Genomic DNA, 11,740 nt, shown 5'->3' with positions numbered 1-11,740 from the left:
ATCTTGTCGTGAACCCATCCCGTGGCCAAGCACACCCATCTTAAAAACCATATAGCCCCTACCTCGGAGCCTCAGTCACGAACCCAGATGCGCCTTTCGCTGATGTGATAGTCAGAATACCGTGATCTGCATGGGGAAACACCAGGTAAAAGATGTACAATCCCACATCACCTGGGGAAGGTCAAGTATGATGATTCTAAGACTGTATAGGTATGGGACTAAACCGTTGAAGATGGGATTGATGGGTACTACCTATGCCAACAAGATGCATCTTCTTTTCGGTAGCCTATCATTTAAGAACTCCAAAGTTAAGCGTGCTTGACCTTGAGTAGTATCATGATGGGTGACCTCCTGGGAAGTTTTCCCAGGAAGCGTGCGAGTAAGGACAAAACACGCTGGAAATACTTGTGTTGGTTTGCAAGGCTAGTCGTCATTCCAAGAAGCAGTCATAGTGACGTGGAGTGTTACAGCCGGCGTCTACAGCCTGCAATATCATAAAAGAATGTGAAAGGAAGAAGATGAAGAGATAGGAAAACAAATTGGAAAATTTTAGGACTTTTTTTAAAGAAAGAGATAGGGGCTTCGATGTTGGGAAAGAGAAGAATAAAGAGATAAGGGGAGGAGAGAGAGAAAAAATAAAAATAAAATCTTAATTTCAATTTTTATTTAAGTTTTAGTTTTTTGTAATTTTAATTTTATACCAATTAACTTAGTGTAACGAAGGGCAGTCTAGTCAATATGTAAAATTTGTTGACCAAATCTGAGTATGAGGTACTATTTTTATCTGATTTAAAAAAAAAATGAGAGTACCAAGTGAGAATTATTCATATTAGAAGGTACTAAATTGATACTTTGAAAAAATACAGGATACCAAATGGGCACCTACCCTCCTTTAATTCATTTTGTCTAGCTAAGCTTCATTTTGTTTTTGTTTTTGTTTTTGTGTGTAGCACATATGTGTTGACAAATTGCCTCTAAATTCCTACTAAGTATTGAGTTGTTATTTTTCTAAAGGCAAATTTTAGATTTTATGCTTAATGATGGGTTCTAAGTCAAAAAAATGTTGAACATTTAAATCATTTAAAAAAAAAAATACATATTCTTTTGACAATACCCAAAATACCCCTCCCATAATTTTTCCCATCTACTTCCTCTTCTCTCTTCCCTCAACCCATTCCTCTCAACTCTCTCTCTAGAAAAAAAAATCCCCGGGTAAGGTAAAATATAAGAAAACTCAATGTAATGACAAATATTCCTCACTTAGGACACTAAAATACTGTATTTCGACAAATCTGGGCATGATTTTTGAGTTTTTTTTTATTCTTTTTCAGATCTAAAACTTTGAAATCTACAGAAAATTGACGTGGTTCGATGGTACTCGATGTAAGCTCGATGGGGCCTTTAAAATCAAGATTTTCATGAAAAAATCGATGTTGCTTGCTGGTGATTTGATGGTGCTCGATGCGATTCTTGCAAGATACGTAATTTTTCACTCGGATGTCCGTTTGGGGTGAATTTTTTTTTTTTTGGTATTTTTTCAAGATCTACATATTTGAGATGTGTATATACACATTTGGAAAATGTAAATCTTGAAAAAAAAATGCAAAATGCAAAACATTGTTGGAAATAGTGCCATTAAAGCAATTGTAGTTGACAAATGTTTTAAACGAAATAAATAATTGAATTGAATTATTATAAATATAGACTATGCCCGATATTATATGATAATATTAAGTGAATATCAAAAAATTCCAAAGTTTATCTATGTAGTCTTATTCTCATATTAGTATGAGAGGATCAAGATTAAGATAATAAACTTAAAACAGTTCGCAGTAAAATAAAGTTATGAAATCTTTAGATTAATTACTGCTAGTACGGTCCACTAGTATTATGAATACATGTGACCTAGATTCAAGTTACTAGTGTAGTAGGACACTTTAGTGGAGGTACTTTGCATCCTGAGAGTATGTAGAACCGGACCAGATGTGATTTGTTAATACTTGTTTAAACACAATTTGATAGTATTAATCAAACACATCAAATGATGATCATATACACGATGATCTTAATCTTGAGGTTGCTATGAACTCATATATATGTCATCTGATCATTTGATTCATACGTTAAGGTTTGTCAGAATGATCAGGCTAAGAACAATTGTTTTGGGGACTAAATGATGTATATGACTGGGGACGTAGTTTAACAGGAATATATACATTATTATAGATTGAATAATGGTTCCCTATTGGGTTGACTTTTGGAACTGAAAAGGTTATGAGTGCTCACATTGCAAACTTGTTGTGACACAACCTTCACTAGTAAAGTCAATGGTACACTAGGAACAATATATAGCTAAAAGGGTAAAACAATAATTTTATTCTCTTTTAATTATGAACCATTAATAGAGGATTAAAATTGTATGTAATGATTATATCAATGGACACTTTATTCTTTAATAAAGTACTCTGTAAATATATGTCTATAATTCTCAAGAGTTCAATCTCATATTTATAATGGAGTAATCATGAGATTAATAAATATGATTATTTAATTAAAGATCTTTGATTAATAATCTAATGTTTATTGGAGCTTGACATTATAAGTCCATAGGTCCCCAGGGTGGCTCTATCAATACCATATCAATGTAAAAGTTGATACAAGGGTATAAACTGTAATGTGAGAATTTGATAAGAATTTTATTATTCGGGTCAAGTATACAATTATTTGATAATTAATTTTCGAAAAATATATTTATTAATTTAAATATGTAAATTTTGAATTTCATATATATAAATAAATTAATTAATTTTTGAAATTAATTATTTTATTTGAGTGGAAAAAAATAAAATTGGTAAGTCAAAAATAAATTTTGACTTATTTAATTTTAAAAGATAATGATAATGATGATCATCAATTTGAATTTAGAATTTAGAATTTAGAATTTAAAATTTGAAATATGGTTATCATTTTTTCCTTAAAAATGTTAATACTTTATTTTGTGGGAGATTGATTTTAGTTAAATAATTAAATAAAAGAAAAATGCAATATCCATGAAAAATGATATAGCAATACACGCATGACACAATCTAATGACTGTGCTATGCGTGTATCAATATGCTGATATTGTATAGTGTAGTTTTTATTTAATTTATTTAATATATTTAATAATTTGAAAATAGTTTTTTAAAATTTGGTAAGTTAGATATTTACTTAAATCAAATTGTATTATCATTATGATATTTTACTATATTACTATTATTATTAGGAATAATAAGGTAATATAAATCTCTATATGTATGATATAGAAGAATAAGAGAAATACAATAAAAACACACATAAAAAAAAAAGACAACACAATACACAATTCAAAATAGTTCTCAGAGTTTTTGTTAGATAAAACTCTCTCTTTCTTCTTCTTTATTTTAGCTATTCTTAGACTATAATCCAAGTTCTCATGTGTTGAGAAATACTTGTGATTCCTAAAATACAAACTCATGTTCTCTATGCGCCTATACACATCTTGAGGTGTAAAGAACACTATGGAAGATCGTTGTTTGAGTGCTTAAAACTTTGGAAAGGAAGATCAATAAATATATGAAAAGACTCAAGGACACTTGATAGGCTTCAAGAGGTAATAGTTTATGTTCTTGAATTTTTGTGTTTATATGTTATATATAAATATATTGTATATTTATATATTTATTGCATGATTAATAATATTGTATGTTAATGTTTCTGGATTGTTTTCTTGATCATATAAATTGTTTATATGATTAATGAATTTTTTTTATTGTTGTTGTTCCATTGACAATGGGCCCACCATGCAAGTTTCGCTACGTGCTCTGAATGTTTTTCCAACAAACATACCTTATGTTCTAGATATGTTTTGGTATGTTTTCAAGTTCTAAACTTTGAAAATGTGTATGTGAACATCTAAAACGTGTAGATCTTAAAAAAATACCTAAAATTAAAAAACATCACCCCAAACGGATACCCAAGTGAAAAATTATGTCTCTTACAATAATTACATCGAACCACCATCGAGCAACGTCAACTTTTTCATGAAAATCTTGATTTTGAAGGCCCCATCGAGTTGACATCGAACACCATCAAGCAACCATTGAGTTGGGGCATGATTTTTGAGTTATTTTTTAGATCTGAAACTCTGAAATCTGTAGAAAATAGACTTTTCTCGATAGTGCTCGATACCAGCTCGATGGGGCCTTCAAAATCAAGATTTTCATGAAAAAAATCGACATTGCTCGTTGGTGGTTCGATAGTTGCTCGATGATGGTTCGATGCAATTGTTGTAAGAGACATAATTTTTCACTCGGGTGTCCATTTTGGGTGATTTATTTTTTGATTTTGGGTATTTTTTTGAGATTTACACATATTAGATGTTCACATACACATTTTTAAAGTTTAGAACTTAAAAACATACCAAAACATATGTCGAACATGAGGTATGCTTTGCATTTTGTATTTTTTTTTTCAAGATTTACATTTCCCAAATATGTATATACATATCTCAAACGTGTAGATTTTGAAAAAATGCCTAAAATAAAAAAAAATCACCCAAAACGGACACCCGAGTGAAAAATTATGTATTTTGCAAGAATCGCATCGAGCACCATCGAACTACCATCGAGCAACATCAATTTTTTCATGAAAATCTTGATTTTGAAGGTCCCATCTAGTTGGCATTGAGCACCATCGAAACACGTCAATTTTTTGTAGATTTCAAAGTTTAAAATCTAAAAAAATTGCAAAAAATCCCAAAAATCATGCCCAGATTTGTTCGAAATGCAATATTTTAGTGTCCTAAGTGAGGAATACTTACCATTACATTGATTTCTCTTATATCTTACCTTACCCATGAATTTTTTTCTCTAGAGAGGGAGTTTAGAGGAATGGGTTGAGGGAGAGAGAGGAAAGAGAGAAGAAGAAGTGAATGAGAAAAATTATAGGAAGAGTATTTTGGGTATTGTCAAAATAATTGACTTTTTTTTAAATGATTTAAATGTCTATCATTTTTTTTTTTTTGACTTAGAATCCCTCGTTAAGCATAAATACTCAAATTTCCTTTCTAAACAATAATGCTTAACCGGACGGAAGGATATATTATTTCATGGTTGTTGGATATATTATTTCATGGTTGTTGAATTTAATTGATTTTGAATTATAATAAATGAGATTAGGTGTTTTAGTATATCCCTGCAAATATTTAATTTTTATTTTACAATTGCTCACCAAAAGACTAACCATCGTTCCATTTTCATTTTCATTTCCATTTCCATTTCCACTTCCAATTAATATATTAATATATATATATATATATATTTATTTATGCATACTTGCTAAGGCCATCATTTTATATGTACTAGATGCAAGTAACGCGTAATGTTCGTTTACTTAGTTTTATTTATAAAATTTATTATTTATTTTTACTAAATTTTTATCATTGTCATATAAATTTATATTACACCCAAATTTTGAAATCATCATAAATGAGCCTCGAAATATAGGCTCGTAAAGTATAAGCTCGAAAATGTTGAGTAAAGGTTCAACACTTGTATAAATTAATATGTTTCCTGATTTGTTCCAATCGGCGACCGAACACCAATTAAGGAGGTTCGAGCTTAGGCATCAAGCTCGAAAGGATGGATCTTCTCCGAAGTCTGAGTGCAATTTGAACCTTCATTGCAAGCTCGAAGAGGTTGATCTCCGATGGTTAGGCTCGATGAAATCACTGGTTAAGGATGAGGCTAATCAGAATGACGAGCTCGTGATGTTGGTCGATCTCGAAAGTGTGTAAATTGTATGTTCGAGGTCGATAGTCCAGTTTAAACGTAGTTGCTGTTAGGAACTCCCTATTCCTTAAGAATTTGTTGTAATTGATAATAAATCCTGATTATCATGGGATATTACATGATTAATATATTTAATTATATGTATTTCAAATTTGAATTGTAACTTCCCAAAATAAAAGGAAATATATTTTGTTAACCAGCCTATAAATAGGCTGGAGAATTTCATTTGTGGATAGACACAATTTGGTACTGTGAATACTCTACTAAATTGTTTTGTAAAAGCTCTAAGAGACTACCACCACTCAATGATATTGACTCGTGGACTAGGCAGATTTTAACTGCTGAACCACGTAAAATTCCAATTATTCTTATTTATTTTCTTAATTTTGTATTTAGTGCTCTTTAAATTTAAGTTGATGAAAAACGACGTCAACAGTTTTAAATAAATAAACAATATTATATATAAAAAAATGACATAAACATATTAAAAAGAAAAATTAAGATTATGTATTATATATTATTATTATAATGATACTTTATAATATTTAAATTTATATTAATATGTGTAATAAATATCAAGTCTTGAAAATATTATTATAATAATAATATTTTATAATATTTGAATTCATATTAATTAATATAATTAGTAAAAAATTAGGATTATATATTATTATCATAATAATATTTTATAACATTTAAATTTATATTAATATAATTATTAAATATCTAGTTTTCTATTATATATTATTATAATAATGATATTTTATAACGTTTGAATTTGAATTTATGTTAATATAATTATTATATATATAGTTGTTTACCGAGTTTTTCAGAAACTATAAATATGTTATGAAGTAATAGTTGGAAAGAAAGGATACAAGATAGACAATCACATCTTTTACATGGTTGGGGTGTTAATGAGCCTTAGTCCACGAGTCACTAGTATTAGGCTTTAGAGAGATTTGACAATGGAGTTTTTCTACAAGTTTTAGCAGAGTTTTTGCTTACAAGAGAAATTTTGGGATCCCTGTTACAGTGCGCAACTGACCCTATTTATAGGCAGTCAAGCACCTTGGGCCGGTCTAATCCGGGCCCAATAGGGATGTAATTACAGTTTGCTCGCTAATGGAACCATAATACAAAGAATGTAACATAATTAGATGTTGTTAATCTTGTCCCATTAGGCCAGCTTAGGCATGGCCAAGCCTTTCAGCTGCCCATTGTACGTTGGCACGGACTGGTCCGCATGAGCTTCTAAGGGGATCCTGGGGACAAGATCTGTCAGAGTAGTGGCAGTGCTGTTCCTGGGAACAGTGTACGTTCCGTGCGTGCCCTCTTCTGTAGGTTATTTGATGAGACCAACAGCTGGATTTCGTGGGGACAGGTCAGCATCGGGGAAAACTAGGCTTGCCTTATCTGGACGTCTGGTCTTGGTTCGTTTACTAATGTCCCAGTTCATTTACCGAAGTCCTGGTTCGTTCACCAGGACTCGGGTTCATTTGCCAAGGTGGACACCGTAACACTGTAGATCTCCCCTGGATTCTTGATAAGGTCCGTCTCTAGTGAACGGATAGTCTGCCACCTTAATTAGCATCCCGGATGGTGTAGGTTGGTCGTGGTCAAGAAGATGAGTTGGGCTTGCATCTCAGCCCCGGTTCCTTCATTATGCTCGCGCCCATTGAATGTTGTTGGGCTCGATAGTGTGTAAGGCTGCCAGGATTTCCTCCTTTCCAGTCCATTGGGCTCAGGATGGGCCTGACCTGTTAAGAGGGCCCACAGATCCATTAAAGACGTAAAACACACAATAGACATGCAAACAAAACATAATAGGGTGTTATAATACTTATCTAAAAAATTATAGCATTATTCGATCACACTACAAACATACTATAATATTAACCTACATTGTTAACTTTATGAAATAAAATTATTTTTTAATACTTTTACTAAAGATTTTGATTAGTATAGCATGTTTTAGGTTTATTTTCTATATGTTTAATTGTTTATAGTTAATTTAGTGTTTATGATTGTAAATCTTAGGAAAATGTATGAAGTTTGGAGTCGAGCATACATTTTTTGTTCAAGTCTTGTATTGGTTCGGTACGTGTTGCGGAAAGCTGAAAATTCAACGCTATTTTTTACCATGTTCTCGTCATTTTCTGAGAAAACTTCGTGAAATAAAAGTTGTAGATCTCTTTTTCAGCTTTTTAAATCATTTGGAATTTGAATGTGAAAGTTATGTCTGCTTTGCTGAGAAAGATTGAATCAGGAAAAATACTTTGGACAACAAACTTTATGTGGGCACGTGAATTTTCTACATGGACACGGGGAGTCGCGATTAAGGCTTAATTTAAAGCTTTTTTGACGCCTATATAAGGAGAAAATCATAATTTTTATTAAATTATCATTAGAGATTATAATTGAACGTGTGATTAGGGCTTAATTTAAAGCATTTTTGAAGCTGATGTAAGGAGGAAATAATAATTTTCATTAGAGTTATCATTAGAGATTAGATTTGAAAGAGGAGAGCAAGTTCTTGGAGAGAAAAACACAAGAGAAAGGAGAATTTTGAATATTGAAGATGGATTGGATTACACACTAGTTTCATCTTTTCCTCTTCTTTAGTTTATCTTATTCTTTTGAATTTTAGACCATGAATTGTTATTGTTGTTTGATATTTTGTTTTGAGATGATGAACTAAATTTTTTATCCAGGGCTTTAATTGAACGCTGATAAATACTCAAAAATGCATAGTTATTGTTTTAAAAAATCAAAATAAAATAAATTTTAATTAATATTTTCATTGAATTAATATGATATATTTTTATTTAGATGTAATTTGATATTTGTTTGAAGAAAAAAAATAACATTTATGGCAAATTTGAAAAGGAATTAAAGAATGACAAAATTGAGGCCCAAAAACAAAGAAATTGGTATTTTTGCAAAGAAGAGAAGGCCCAAAACCACAACAGGCCCACACGGCCCAAGACCCAAACTCCCCCTAGTGCCACGTGTCGTGTACTGCGCATGCCAGCCGCTGGGACCCGCCTGTCCCCTGGTGCTCACTCGTCCAACGCGCGTGTGTGAAGCACGTGCTTGCCACCAGCCAAGTGTTTAAATCACACGCCCTTTCTGCGACTGGTCTTTGTCTCCACCGTCCAAAGCAACTGTCCAGAAGTACTTTTTTTCCCTCTTCTCTCTTCCGCCACGTGCAAGTTGAGCCCATTTGAACTAATGACAAGCTGCCACGTGTTCACTTCGAATTTAATATTTTTAAATTACAAAATTACCCAATGCAATTTGTAGTAGATTTTATTTCAATTTTAGTCCTTTTACGTTTTTAGAAAATATATACAGTTTCAAACAAAGAAATCTAGAGAAAATACTCTCCTCGCCCATAGATATCTTTTTTATTTATTTTTTGTTATGGGATTCTAAGGGTGTGATTGGTAGTTGATTTGGAAATGATTTTATGATTTTGAAAATTTAAAATTTGTGGGACTTACAAAAATATTTGATTGGTAGATTGTTTTTTTAAAACTATATCTTAATCAGAATTCTAATTTTGTGTTGTAATTTAGAATACATCAATTTTGCGTTTTCTCTGTTTTGTGATTTTTTCTCCAAAAACTTAAAATCAAAATCAGGATTTGTTTGTTCTCTCTACTCTTATCATTTGTATTATTGCTTGTATTTTTTTTGCCAATTTTTATGACTTGAGTATGTTCTCACTAGTAATAAGGTGTTTATGGAACATTTTATGATATTTATGCACAATTCAAAAATAAGTTGTGCTGGTATTTTTATAGATGACAATGCAATATTGTTATAAATTTAATCAATAATTATTATTAAATTTTAATTTATCAATATAATTAAATTTTACTTAATTAAATCTATTGATAAATCAAAATTTAATATTATACAACCTATGTATATAAAATATATAAAATTAAAATAATATTCAAATTCAGCTGTTCCAATCACATATTCAGTTTATGTTATATTTTCAAATTTAATACCAATCACAAATTCATTTTTTTAAAACTCAAAAACAGTTTACTGACATTGAACCAATCACATTTTCAGAAACATGATTTTAGTCACTAAATTCAGATTTTCATTTTAGAATCTCACTTTTCAAAAATACAGTTTTCTAATCGCGAACCAATCAGGCCCTAAGTTTTCTTATTATTAAGATAGATGATGAAGCTTAGTATACTTAATTAGGTATTTATTTTTGTATTAATTTTTAATAGTTTAATATAATGGGCCCGATTGGTAAAATTTTTGTTTTTGAATTTTTTAAACACAAAAATATAAATATAATTTTATTTTTGTATCTTTATTTTTAAAAAATAAAAATATGTTTGGTAACTATTTTTGTTTTTTGTTTTTAAAAACAAAAAATAATAAACGTGTTTGATAACTTTTATTTTTATTTTTTGTTTAACAATATAATGTGTTGATTTGAAAAAGAGAAGAAAAAAAGAAAAGAAAAATTGAAAACTGTTTAAAAAAAAATTGAAAGTGAAAAAATTATATTTTCAAAATTTAATAAATTTTAATTAAAATTTAAAAAAATAATAAATAAAAATAGAGTTACCAAACACATTTTATGTTTAATTTTTTAATTTTTAATTAATTAAATAAAAAACTATTTTTTTAAGTGTTACCAAACAACACCAATATTAATGATTTTTGCTTCTCTCAATAATTTTTTTATTTTTAATATCAAGTATTTTTATAGTTAGAAATTATTAAAGCTTGATTTTATATTTTACTAAGAATATATATATATATATTGATTATGTGTAGTTTAATTAAATTGTCTCATATTTAATACTTAGAAGTTATAATTTTGAAGCAAAGGAAAATCTATTTTATAGAAAAACATTTAGATTGATATCTAATTAATTATGAGAATCAATATATCAATAAATCTTATTATTTATATTTAGGTAGAATCTGGAATCTTAATAATTCTTACTCAAATTTTTAAAATAATCTTTAAGTTGGTTATTTTCATATCTTAAAATGTTTAGTTTGTTACAAAAAATCTCATCATTATTGGAACTAGGTTAGAATTAAAACAATTTAGAATAAGTAGGTTTTTCTTGAATTTTACGCAATTTCTTTGAGTTTGACCTCTTGCTTACGTACCACTTTTTAGTCCTACAAACACTGTGTTGTAAATAAGTTTTCTTTTTAATTTTGTATTTTGTTCATATTGATTGTTTATATTGGTTTATGCTTAATGCTTTTCAAAGAGTGATCAATTTTGAAATTGAATTAGAAATTAAGGTAGAATTTGAAAGTATAAATCTAAATTAGATCTAATCAATATAACCTTGGATTGACATGTAGTTTATGTTGATTTGTGTTTACGATAGAAATATACCTGTAACGACCCACTAATCTAGACTATTTGGACCATTAACGAATCTATACATAAAACTTACATTTTTGCCTCTTTCTTATGGTTTTAGGAGTGTTCCAAAAGTCCCAACTCAGTCCATAATCCCGGTAACTTTGGTAAGGAAAATAGGCTAGAATATATATGTTTATGTTTATGTTATCTTTTGTGTTATGATATGATATGGGTATGTTATGAATATGTTGTGCATGTGTATGTTGTAGGCTTGGGCATATGCCCTATTTGACTAACAAGACCCCAAAAAGATTGTGGGCATAAGCCTATTTAGCTGGTAGGACCCCACTAATCTCACGGGCATAAGCTTGTTTAGTCTATGGGACCCCAAGTAATAATGACCATTATAATAAGTGAATTATGTGTTATGATATGTCTTTACGTTATTATGAAATTATGTTTATGTTTATGACTATGTGTTAGATTTTTCCTTGCTGGGCATTAGGCTCATTCCTTTCTGTTTATGTGCAGGAAATAAGCTTTAGAGGCGGAAAGATTC

Source organism: Humulus lupulus, chromosome 6, assembly GCF_963169125.1.
Source record: "Humulus lupulus chromosome 6, drHumLupu1.1, whole genome shotgun sequence".
NCBI classification, from domain to species: Eukaryota; Viridiplantae; Streptophyta; class Magnoliopsida; order Rosales; family Cannabaceae; genus Humulus; species Humulus lupulus.
Note: the sequence above shows the minus strand (reverse complement) of the source record.